Source organism: Passer domesticus, chromosome 5 (genome assembly GCF_036417665.1).
Source record: "Passer domesticus isolate bPasDom1 chromosome 5, bPasDom1.hap1, whole genome shotgun sequence".
Taxonomy (NCBI): Eukaryota; Metazoa; Chordata; class Aves; order Passeriformes; family Passeridae; genus Passer; species Passer domesticus.
This window is the reverse complement of record NC_087478.1, coordinates 29,186,337-29,199,915: the sequence shown is the minus strand read 5'-3', so window position 1 is coordinate 29,199,915 and position 13,579 is coordinate 29,186,337. Positions and strand designations below refer to the sequence as shown.

At 36.6% G+C, this 13,579-nt stretch overlaps 1 long non-coding RNA gene across 2 annotated transcripts; it reads left to right on the top strand.

Annotated features, from left to right (window-relative positions):
- Window positions 1-5,398: 5,398 nt before the first annotated feature.
- Window positions 5,399-11,886, top strand: LOC135301305 (uncharacterized). Of its 2 annotated transcripts, none has more exons than XR_010363049.1 (3): window positions 5,399-5,522; window positions 6,720-6,780; window positions 11,645-11,886. It is a non-coding gene; the product is annotated as an uncharacterized LOC135301305 (long non-coding RNA). The 2 variants fall into 2 exon arrangements; XR_010363050.1 differs by having other exon boundaries at window positions 5,400-5,522; window positions 6,717-6,780.
- The last annotated feature ends 1,693 nt before the right edge of the window (window positions 11,887-13,579 follow it).

Here is a 13,579-nt window from a genome sequence, read left to right as displayed (position 1 = left end):
TTATGAAGGTAGAGCTGTAATTTGTGTGCAAACAAGTGAGACAGGTCAAATTTTTTCAAGCACTTCTATAAACAAGGCCATTCATGAAATGCTGAGTGAATAGGAAGTAGGTGGTTCTCTCAGGAATGCCATCTTACATTTTCTTTAAAGAGCTTCTGACCATTCTGACCAGTAGCTCCTTTGTGTGCCTTTATTCCTTATCTGTGATCCCATCTGTCACAAGACCTTCGATGTCCTTAAATATTACCTCTTATGTGACCACTCCAGTACAAAGGACAGTACAAAGGAGGTTAAATATTTATGTAGCGCATAACTATATGCCAGTGGGCAGAGTGAGTGAATAGGAGAATGCAGGCTTGTGTAGTTCCACAAAGGCATGACTTTGGAGAGAAAAAGATGCAACCTCTATCTGCCTACAGGGATACCACAGTTTCTTATTTATCACTTTACATCACAGAATCATGGAGTTAACTATGTTGGAAAAGACCTTTGAGATCATCAAATCTAACCTATAACCTAACACCACCTTATCAACTAAACCATGGCACTGAGTGCCACATCCAGGCTTTTTTTAAACACCTCCAGGGACAGTGACTCCACCACCTCCCTGGGCAGATGATTCCAGTGCCCAAAAGAGTTTTTTCAGAAAAGCACATTGACAGGATTGTGCTAACCATCTTTTTCAGATAAGAACAGACAGACATTGTTTTGATTTTCAGGACATTTGACAGGTTTTAATTATCAACATTGGAACATATTCTAACAGGGGATTCTTTAAGCAACCCTCTCAGAAAAGCAGAATTTAGCTCATTCATCCATTCAGAGAGATAAAGTGCTAAAAAGAATTGTGTGTTCTATCTAGTAAAGACTTATAATTTCACACTCTTTGTCACAGTATTATCATTTATACTTTGTTTTAATAATAGATTGCTGCAAAACCATGAGCAGTTCTTAAATATTTTGCTTTTTCCTTACTAGCTGCCCACTGATTCAAAGCCTTATTTAAAGAGAGATTGATTCTTTTCCTCCCAACTCTTCGTAGGCAAAAATTCATAATCGTATCTGAGCACCCCACACGCATTCAAGAATTTTGCTGCACATACTGCCCATGAGAATGCAGCTATTGCTGTCCCCACCTTTGTATTTGGAGAATTAATGCATTGAAGGACTGAAATCAGATTTATTCTAAATACCTATTTTAAGAGAAGGAGGGTGTGAATGTTATAGCTGCAGCTCTGAACAGTGATTTTGCAATAATTTCAATAAACACTTCAGATATAGCCTCCAGGTCCCTTGTGACCCTCTTATTCCTCTCCTCCTGGACTCATGAAAAAGCATCCTTTTCTTCAATATCTTCCCTGCCTTCCACTCCTTTTGCTGTGATTTAAATCCAGCTTCAGAAGAGCTTTTGGGCAGCAGGGGATTGAGATCTGAACTGATCAAAGTTTAATGGAGAACCGGCTAAGTAGGGATCTGAACATGAACTTCTCACTTCTTATAAAGCTATTATAGCAAAAAACAACCACCATCTCCACCAATACTTAGACTTAGTTGAATCTGAAGGAAGTAAGATAAGTTCAAGTGACTTCATGGAGGGTCTCTTCATTTTTGGACCCTAAATGCTGTCAAAAAAAAGGTGTAGGTGATGAATTAGTCAGATAGAAAATCATGGGCATACCCAGGAAGGGAGTATTTTCAATGTACTTTCTACCTTGTGTATTTTTATGTGTTTATTATTTACTTCATTTCATGCTGAATTCTGTAGTTTTTAATGCCTCTAATTCAACCTTCCTCTGAAGATGCACCTCTGCCTAACTGCTGCATATTTTGTGGTATACCTTTAAAAATATTTCTCTCTTTCTGTGTCCTCTTCTTAGTACCCCACAGAACTCTGTCCCACCTTCCACTCTGTTTGGTTCCATATCTTTGTATGCATTCTAGGACATATTTTGGTTCTTGACCAACATGAGATGGTCTCAGCAGATCCAGTTGTGATGTCAGGACAAGTCCTTCTCATCTCACAAACAGCTTGCTTTGCTTACCCAGAAATAGCAAGAGTCAGTTTGTTCCCAAGAGAAGATTCCTCTTCCACGCAGAAGTGAATATGTCTTCTGTAATATTTGATCCAAAGCCACAGGTGGTGCTCTGATCTTAGAATGCAGCAGATCTGAGAAGCAGTCTACAGCAAAAGCAGCAGCCTTGGATGCTTGAACATTCATGAAACATGCCAAAGAACTTCTCCCTTTTCAATGAGCTCTCAGCAGGGGCCATGAGTATGCCATCCCCCTCCCCTGTCTCTGGTGTACTTGTACTGTTGCACATCAAGAGTGAAACCAGAAAATCATTGTACACGTCTTACCTTATCAGGTGTATCTACCTCACCCCAGTTGCTGACATGTCCAAGTTTCCCATCCAACTTCTTACCAATACATACTTCTAGTTATTATTTTAAAAATAATATCTTGCAGAAGATCACTAACCCGTACAATGCCCAAATCTAATCAAGTACACCAAAATTCTGCTGAAGTTAAGACATAGGACCAAAACTGCTGAGAAATTAGAAAGAAACCCAGCCTGGCTTGGCCAGAAACACTGCTCAGATCTGCCATCTCCTCCTTCTGCACCAACACAAGCAGCCTGTGAGCCCTTCCCATAAGCCTGATATTTGCATCACAACACAACATTCCTGCCTTTTTTACATCAGGTGGCCAGAGTCCTTTGTCTTACCTTGTGAAACAAACTGGGATGAGCTATGGGAGCAGTGTTACCTCCAGATCTCTGGTACCTACTGTCCCAGATGCTGTGTCTGGGAGCACCCCCATTCCTGCCCAGCAGCCAGATGAGGCTGTAGGGCTGATGCACGTGCTTAGTGCCCCATGTCTCTGCCCCTCACAAAGGTGCAGATGAACTCAGAGGTTTCCACTTACTGCAGCTTCCCTGCCTTGGGACAGCCACAACACCACAACCACAGTATTATAATTGCTAACACATTGATCTGCTGTTTTCTTCTTCTTTTACAGGATCCATAGCCTCAGAAATGCTGTAAGATAACTCAGCTATTGTGTTACTTCTGATATTACTTCTGATTGATCTATCACAATCTGCTGAAATAGGCAAAACTATCCCATAGTTACTGATGCAACTGAAATCTAGTTCATGCATATAACATTAGTACTTTAGTGCTTAATTATAGAGAAAATCAAACATTAGGCAAAAAGTCATTAAATACCCAGATAAAGAAAAAAAGAATGTCCAACATATCTACTTCTTCATTAAAAAAGCAACATTTATTTTTTTTTAATATAATCATCATATAAGCAAGGGGGCACTGTAGCCAGTTATGCTCATGCTTTTCATGATTGATGATTTTAATATTTTGATGCTTGGTTGACGTTTATAACATTTTGATGCTTCTAATTTTTACATCCTTTTTATTCATCTGTGGACATTCAGGGCAGGGTGGGGGTTGTATGCTTTTAAAAACAATTTGAAAACAAGAATACTGGCCTAGAAATTCTTGGAAAGAAGGCAGCTGTGCCATGTAGAAAGGAACAGCTTTGATGTATTCGAGGAAGAGTTCCTGCTGAGCTGGCATTTTATAGTTTGTTTCTGTCCAAGCCGAACTGCTTGTGCTGATTCATTAGCAAAGGATCAGCTCTTTGCCAGATCACACTTCTCTGTGCCAATCTGCTTTTGCCAGGCACCAGCAGTTCCTCTACATTGCATGTGCATAGCTTCTCCAACACAGCCATGTATTAAAGCCAGTGGCAAAGGAATACCAGGATTGGTTTTGCCTTTAAAGCAGACTGCTTAAATGTATGGAAATATTTGTTAGAGTTGCACCAAATTCCAAAGATTTTCAAGACCTGCAGTTTGCATGACAAACATGCCAAAACCTTTTTTCAATTAAGCAATGTAAACATGTCTATTTCTACATCAAATATGCAGAGTGTGTTTTGGTCAGATGCAAAGCTGTCTTTGTGCTAGATGAACACTATTTCTAATGTGAAACTCCTGACTCCTCTTCCATTGTTTTGCAACATTTCTGACTATCATCCTCCATCTTCATTTTGTTCACCAGTAGCACCTGCCCACTCTTTACTAAAGCTTTTATTTCACTTAGGAGTTTCCACGACTTACCCCACCTTAGGGGCCATCTTAACAAAGATGAGATCTTTGTGTTTTGTAAAATCTTATCCTTCTATATCCTTCTGAACCCTAAAAGGGAGAAACTGAAACTTCAACTAGAAACTCTGGTTTTGAACTTTTAAATTTACATCAGGGTCCAAGTTTCCTGCCATCTGCCCTACTGGCTGCACATGATATTTCCTTTACCTAAAAAAAAAAAAAAGCTTATTTTCTAATTTCTAAAAACAGCTTAATTTGGCCTTAGCAAACTAATGTTTTCAGTATTTTTAAAAAGAAAAGGGAATCTTTGATAATGTCACCAGTGTTACAGAAGTGTTTCAAAACACCTTGGTCATTAAAAGATGCATCTTGCAGGAATTACAAGCAGGAGTAGGATCACCAACTGCAGTGATGGAAACCTACAGAGAGCCAAGACATGCCCTGCCAGAGAGAAGAACCCAGAGCTGCACTGGGCAACATGGACACGGAGCTGCCATCCACAGCAAGGAGCTGTCTCCCCACGGTGGTAGCTGGTCCTGAATATGAACCTGCCCTCTTTCTGCCCTTGAGCTTTTTAAACTAACACCTTTTGCCCCACCATTGGAGTAGTATAACATTTTGGAGGAAAAATACCACATGCTGAATGTTATCTGATAGTTTAAATTAGGAGAGGTTGGAATGGTTTTAGTATAAAAACGTTGTAAGAACACTGGACGTCCAGGTTAACTCACCAAACTCACCAAACTCACTGCATTTTTAGCATGGATTACCCAGCAAGGCTTCCATTAAACAAACTGATTTCACTACATGTCTATTTTGCATCTCTGGAAGTATAAGTGTTCATGTGTAAGCAAGCTGGATGAGACTGCATATGAGAAGGCACAAAAGTCCATGTTCAGTGTCTTCCTAGATCAACGAAACAAGCCATTGTGGAACAAACCAGGCACCTGACCTCCCAAGATTAAAGAGCTTTTCTTGGTCTAGTGTTTGTTTGCAAAATTATGTTAACTTGTTCTCTTAAATGTGTGCATAAGATAGATGCATGTTTCAGTATCTGGGTGATACAGGACTGCATGACGTAGGGGCAAGGTGATATTTAGCTAAGCATTAGAGACATGTGAGGAGCTGATGCCTATCTCAAAACCTGTGATTTACCATAGCAAACAAGGGACCAAAAGGACACATGATTATGTAGTTTAGCTGCTGATTATGACAGGAGCAGACTTTGAATTCCTGTTCTAAATTCCAGCACCATTTCTGCACTCTGCATCATCAGTTAAAGTAAAAAACAAGTCATGGGAAGGGAAGCTTGAGTCAAGGAAGGTTCTCTGTCCACCAAGGCAGCAAAGTTCTCCTGTGCATCCTTGCTCTCCACTCAGCTTTCTGGGAAGCCTGTGAGTCTAACCAGCAATATAGCTCCACTCAAGAAGATAAGTGAGAGGCCAGGAAAAGGAAAAGCTCTAATGTTCAGTCCATGGTATCTAAAAGCTGAATATGATGACACAGAGATCCTCCACGCTTGATTTTTTCTGCAAACTTCTGGATAGCTGAGGTTTTCCAAAAATGGTCATTAAGTTTAGACATTTTTAAGTAGACTACAAGGCAAAAGCAGATATCTTTCAGGGTAATCTAAGACTAACTCCTTCCCCTTCAACATCTATGTGGAGAGACTACAGTATATCAAAACTGTCTGTAAGTGGCAACACAATACGTACTATTTGTTCCATTAGTTACTCAGCACACAGGTAGACTCAAGATAATATGCTTGGCTATATTTCCAAGGTCTTCTGGAGGCAGGCCTCAGCTTGCTCTTCATATGTTTTGAACAAAATGAAAGATGTGTGGGTGCAATTCATGGTCAAGCTTGACAGTCTATTAGCTTGTGCCACATAGCTCCTGCTCAACTCATACAAATAGAACATTTGAAATAGCTGTTATAAGTTAAAAGCAGATGGGACCTGAATCTTCAGAAATGTGTTCTATACTTTCCACTTCATTATTTCGAGGTGCTGCCAAATTGCACAAGTAGATGGCAGTCAAAGTAATAATGGGCATTTTCACTTGCTCTCTCCTCTGACACACATATCACACATACTTGCAGAGCAAGAGAGAGAGATGATTCATGGCAGTGGAATTTGTATGAAAGAATTTCTCAGCATTTGTTTTGCTTTTTTGTTTTCTAAGGTCATCAATTCTTCTAAGAAACAAGTCATCCCTGTTTTGTTCCTTGACACATCAAGGAACTTAGATTAACCTTGAATTGAATAGAAATTAAGGATGAATTATGACATTTAAGAGATGACTAAAATAATATTTGTCTTTTAAACACTAACTGATTACAAAGCAGGATTGAGATGTTAAATGACTTCAAGTATTTAAATGCAAGAAAATGCATAACCCTCAATATGTGTCTCCATCTGTTAAACCTCCTTCTTCCTCTTCATGTAGTCATCCTGATACCTGCATACCTCACATTAAGGCAGAGTAGTCTAAGGGATGAAAGAAAAGAAAACTAATGCTTGTCCATGTATATGCTGATGAACATATGGGGAAATTTTAAAATAACCACACGCTTTACATTTTCTCAGCAGAAAGGTTTCAAACCCTCAAACCTGGCACTTTGAAACCTGCAAGTATTCATCAATTATTCAGGTACCAAAATATGTAAATTTCTCTTTTATATAATTTTGAAATAAATAAGTTTATAACATGCACTAAAAATTTGCAGCAGTTAAGTCACAGTTATTCATTCCCTGAGGAATGGGGTTACCAGCTCTCCATCTTGATTTTCATGAAGTCTTCATATTTCTTGTATTTTTCTGACACTTAAAAATATGCTGTCTATGCTACCTTATTTACTGTGAAATTGATAGCTTGTATCTTCCTATCCAGTTTTTTCTCCTTCTGCAACAAGACCATGCGGATAAAATTTAAGGTCCTTTAAACGTCCCTTACAACCCAAACCACTTTCTGATTTCATCATTCTGCAATTCTATGATTCCATTATTAATTCAAAGCAACTGCTATATGCATAAATTTTTGGACACCTTTTATGTTAAAGAATAAAAAATAATTTTATTTTTAATTTTTTAAAAATTATTTTATCTGAAAACACTTTATAAGTTTCAATGCTTTAATCAACATTAGAAATCTGCTTATACATAGTTGAAATCTCTTTGAAGTTATTTCAATTGATCTAGTTTTCTGTAATTTTAAATGCTATCAAAATGCAATTTTTCAAGAGATCACTGATAAAATCAGAAATTAATGGTGACAAAAATCAATATACATTGGGAAAAATTTTGGATATGAAGACTCAGAATTTAATTAATTTCCTTTTCTTATGCAACTTATAATGTAATGCTTTGCCATACTGGAAATTGCAGCTTCCTTGAAGTATCCTTAGCCCCTTTGATATCATCTTGTAATTTCCTTTACTTTTAGTGTACATACTTAATGTACTTTACTATATGTTCCAAGTTGATATTATTTGTACTCTCCCATGCCCACGATCTAAGATATTTTTGAACTGCAAACTAGAATCTGAACTGTACATATAAATTGAACGTTTAATTTTCCTTTTCAAACTCAGTGTCTCAAACATCTTCTTCAGCTTCAAAATCAAAAAAGTTTAATTCATTCAATAATTAGTAATAATTATGATTTAACTATGTTTTAGGTATATCATTTACTTCTCACTCAGCATATAAATATTTCCACAGTGATTAGTAAAATATGTCATCTCATATTTCACAATAAATAAAACCTGAATAAACATGGGCAAGGTAACATTTGCTGATTAATTTAACAGACAGTCTCTGGATTTTAAAATTCACTATCAGTCATTAATTGCAACAAAAGTTTTATGATCCTTTGGTAAACAACTATGAATTAATGACAGCCACAAGGCAGGGCATGTATTCAAGTTCATGAGGTCATCTCCTTTTCTTCTGAATCTGGTTGCATTTTGTTCTCTAGCAAGCCAAGGCAGATTGATTGCAATGAAGTACTGTACCAGTCTCAACTCAGAGAAATCGTAACTAGGAACTGTTTTAACTTAGCGCTAGCTAAATCTCTTTTTCCCCCATGTTGTAGGTGGAGACTCCAGCATTTTAGTGCTTTCTGCACAATCACATGGTGCAGTCTGTGGCAATTTAGCCAGACAGGATGTTTGACTTTTGTTCTATCATTTCATTCTGAGATTATTTAACTCTTCCTTGACATTGCTGTAACATTGTGGGAAATTTTGAAACCATGTAGTTGCTGAAAATAAAAAGTTATATTATTTTTCTTTTGAATTTTTCTGAATAAATATTGTAATTTTCACAGTACTTCTAAGTTCACACTGAACCTCAACCCATTATTAGCTTCAGCCCATCTCATACAGCGTATTCTAACCATGTTGGATTGAAATTGTTTTGTCTGTGGGCTCAGAAAGGGTTATACCCTCATTAAGAGCAATAGGCTACTTCAGAGAAGTGAAAACTAAAATGCCACTCAGGTGTCTATATCCAATCTTTTCTTCTCCAGTCCTTTATCCTTTGTCTCAGATTTCTAGAGCTGTCTGACAAGAAAGAATATGGACCTTCCAGGCTACTGAAAATGGTGGTATAAAAACAAAACAAAAAAAAAGCCTACCAAACCAATAATGAATTTAAGTTCTTCATATTCTTACTTTCATTATGGATTGTAGCTCAGGCAGAACTCATCAGTCCCAGTCCACCCTAATATTAGACTGCCCAATACTCTCCACTACCAACCTGTAATTTAAGTTCCTTATAAATGTTCTCCAATTTTATTTGGGCTGGATTTTTTTCATGGCAGATAACAAGCTAAGATGGACAATTTATGTGCCTATACATAACTTCCATGCTTCAACTGCTAATGAATGATCAATATTAAGAAAAAAAATACAACCTGATAAATTTCTTCAAATTTTGAAATAAAATCTAGACCTTTATCAGTGGGCTTGTTGGCCTGGAGGAGCTACCATCCATAGGCAGCCAAACAAAAACTTGTGGAAAAATTCTTAGTGGGAGCAGCAACAGCGAATAGAGGAACATCATTAAATATTATGAATATTTATAAAAGGGACATGGCCTAAGAATTCACTGGCATTCTTGGTTCTTGTATTTCTAAATCCTTTGCATGCCAGAACTCACCACCTTATAATTCTGTTAAGAGAAATTTTGTGTGTATGTGGATGTGTGTATTTCAGTTTTAGTTATAAAGTAATCTTTAAAGAGAGATCTGGAATATAAAGCTACATAAACTCAAGAAATATCAGTCATAAAAGGATTGTATAAAATTTATATCAGCAAAACAAGCAAGATTATTCTGGTCATTTAAAAACCTTAGTTTCAGAGAGGTTTGTGAAACGGGTTGTGTAAAATAAGATTCTCTCTTCATCTTGAAAATTTTTCCTCATAATTTAGTATAAAACATATATCAGATGATATCATTAATGTAAAATATAGTACACTGTGTCCTTTCCTAGGAAACCGAACAATTATGCTGAGTCCAGCCACCAATTAGTCCAATCAAATGCAAAGCCAGACAAATAATTTCACTTCTAACCATGAAATCCTGAGTAGATTCTGTTTTTCTTTACAAATTAATTATTCCAACTTGAAATATTTAGAACTGCATTATTCCTAAATATATCCAAATTCAAATCTAGTTCTTACTGAGATTTTGCAATAATCTGTTTAAATCTGAGCTTTAAAATTAATAATTTTTAAAATAAAATCTAAAATATAAACTATGATGATACTAGTGTTGACATTTTATTGTTTAATATAACATTTGTGTGTATTTAAATATTTATATATATATACATAATAAAGCACTGTTGATAGCTAGGTAAGTAGCCAAGGCAGATGAGAAAAGTAGACAGAACTTGTCCCTGTCTTTGGTACTAAATTTTTGCCAGAGCCTTTGCAATTTACTTGCAAAGTCTGCATAGATTTTTGGATGTTGTGATGATTGCTTGATAGCTGAGTGTGGGGTTCCAGACATTTTAAAATATTAGCTATCATAAATTATTTTAGATAAGATTGCCTAATTTTCTTCTTATTTTCCATGCTCATACAGAAAGTAAGAACTTCTTCATTCTCTTCAGATTGGTACTTTTTGGAATGTCACTATAATTCTCTTCCCTTGACTTGGTAACACCAATAACCTTGTTATTTACCTTATGGTTTTCCATCTTCTAAATCAGGCAAACATTAGTAACTGTGGCAGGGGTTTTAACTTAGCTGCAGTAAACCTTGCTCCCTACATCTGGCTCTGCCCAGCAGTGAGCACCTTGCTCACCGGCTAGCACACCTTCCATGAATGCACTGGGACATTGCAAGCACCAAAAATCTGCCTTTAATTGGAAAGAAAATACCTCAGGCTGCAGCCCAGACCACACTGGCTGCTTGAGCCAGGCCTGTGATAGCGTGTGAAGGGGAGTTTGCTGGCCATGGACCTCAGGCTAGGGCTGCCTCAGGCGATCAGGAGTCTGAGTGTTGACGCAAGGGTAGGGGTATTTTTCTACCCCATTAGCACATTTAGTAACATTTTATATTACTTCTCAAGGAATCGCAAGTTCAGGACAGGTCACGTGTTGTTTAATATGCACTGAAACTAGAATAAATTAACTCAGATACTTCTTACTCTATTCTAGACTAATATTAAGATCTCCTGCTCTTAAAATACAGTCATCAGTCTTTGGATATGACACTGTTTAAGGACATTTAATATGTGTAGTTCCTTTAGAAAACAATATTTCTCCATGCTTAACAAAACATTCCTGGAACAAGAAGTCATTCTGCATTTCACCCTTCCAGCGTCAGAAATCAACTGTGCTTGCTGCATGTGTGTTTTATTTTGTTTGGCTCCATTTTTCCCTTAGTGTGGAGATCAAAAAATTGAAGCCATTCTGTAAAAATAAGACCTGTGTGAGTTGAAAGGAAAAAAAAGAGGGGAGAGAATGGGAAACATTTCATTCTATATGAGTTGTACCTAACAGTTTTATTAACTGTGTGCTTCAGATGTTTTGCATTAAAACTTAATATAGAGAATGCTGAATGAGTGCCAAAATCAAGGGCATTGTTGGATAAGTGCTATCACTGTGCCCAAGTTCTGATTTATCCCTACATAAAATTGCTTGCCTGCAATTAAAGGTTCATTATTCTACCCTAAGACATAAGTAAACACTGATAATAAGGATTTAAATTACCATAATGGTTTCTATGAATTCTATCAATTTTTGTTTTCTTAGTTTTATGCTTTTAACAGCCATTATGTAGTGATATTAATATTGATAATTACTATGGGCATATATTAAATATTCTGTTTTAGTCTCATCCCAGTATCTGCCTGTACTTACAAGAGCCTGCCTGTCTTCCACAGTCTGCTCCACCATTTTATTATTGTACTTTTTTTTGTTCTAGATATCCATCTCTCTTACTTCTCCTGCCAAGTCATGCTATCCTCTCTCTTGTCCTGTGGCTAACATATATTTTTACAGGGTAAAACACAAGAGGGAAGAAAGGAAGGACTGAGAAAGGAAAGAAGAGACTCCTGGAAAAAAAAGTATGCTGATTTGCCAAGTGAAGGGATGATGATGCAGCTGCTGGAACACACTGGCTTAGAACACTGTGACAGTTTGTTATCTATTTTTTGTTGTATTACCACATATCAGCAGCCTCATAAGTTTTTCCTCTTTCAAAACATCTCCATTTGGGCTCTGAGGGTGAAATGGCCCTGAAGGTTTGAGCTAAAAAAGTTGAAAGTTTTTATGTAGACTCATATTAATGAAGCCATGCTTTTCCAAAAATAAACTAATTTTAAATTGCCAAAAGGTTTAAACTCTTCTTATTGACTTATTTTTCTATGTTTTTGTTGTTTTTTTTTAATTTCAAAAGAGATGAATAACCACAAAAGTAAAATCGTAAATACTATTTAATCAAATGAGCAAAGTGTAGCAGCTATTTATCAATTAAGAAATCAAGAGGTAGAAAATACCAAAAGTTCCAAAACCTTAATTAATTTTTCTGGGCATGACTATGGGTGATTTGGTGAAAATAAATAATGCTGTCCCTACACCACGTTTACTGAGCTGCCTGCACAGCTCAAGCAGAAGCCACATGGAACAGCTCTTCCCCTCCCATTGCACTGCCTGCAGGAATAGCCCAGCTTTGTCCATGGGACAGATTAACATTTTGTGTCCTCACATGCCAGTCTCCTACTGAGGCAACATTATACAGGATTTTATGGATTTTGATACTTCTAAATTTTAGAGCTGATTGTATACTACAGGACTTTACCTGCTCATTGTTAACTATTAATCATCACTGAGGGATTGTTTGTGGGGATTGTCAAACATTCATGCTCACAGGTACAATCCTTGCTAAAATTGCTCTACAGTGTGGAGACATCAACATTTGCTTGATGCAATTTTCTTTATGCAACATGTATTCCTACTGATTAAAAGCATTTATCTCCTCTCAATTTTATATCCATTAAATAAAGAGCAGTAATTGAGTGCATCTTGCCTGTATTCCCAAAGTGCATTTCACCCATGTGATGGACATAGTGTTTCAATGGCCAGTTCTAGAGCTAAGAAGACAAGAAGTGCCATGATCCAGGTGTCCATGTGCCCTTGAATCCACTGTTGTGCATATTTTCTGGTATGTCATATGGATTATTTAATTAAATGAGCAAACGCATTTGTCCTCAGGAAAAGTGTATATTTGCAAGTAAAATGCAACACATTTTTATGCAGAATCCAATTAATTTCTGAAGGCAATTTGTCTGCATATTTGGGTTTGGGGTTTTTGAAAGTTGGCCTAGTTAATTATGGTAATCCAACAATATTACTCTGTCTTCACTCTCATATTAAAAACATACTTCTGCTTAAAGAAACTTCCTTTTATTTTTCTCCTTGGGAATGTATGTGGTTTGTACTGGATCATAGCTGGATATTTGTGAGTCTTGGTTAATTTTTCTTGTCAGTAGTCTTGAGGGGCAAAAAGGGATTTAATCAAATGATTTTACATTATCTAGGCAAGAATTAAGTAACTATGTTCATATTATTCTTATGAGGACTTCATTAACCCCAGCAACAAAATTCATCTGAATGAAATGTACAAGATTAAGCTTTCTGATTACTAACTAGTTTGTGTGATATCAAAATGGATGTCCATGTAGGAAGAATATTAAAAATTGAGCTAAGTATAGAATTTTGATTCAGAGGATCATTCTTCTAATTTAAGTGACTGATAACTCATAAAATGCAAAGGTTGTTTCTCATAATGCAATCTAGCTGTTCATCTAATTCAAAAAGAGATTTATCAGTTAATATGTGAATTTTATCACTTTTTCCCAAGAAGTGTCCTTTGATTTCCTTTATGCATAGAGGGTTGCAAGCTCAAGGCATGCAGTGACATGAGCTTCTCCATTA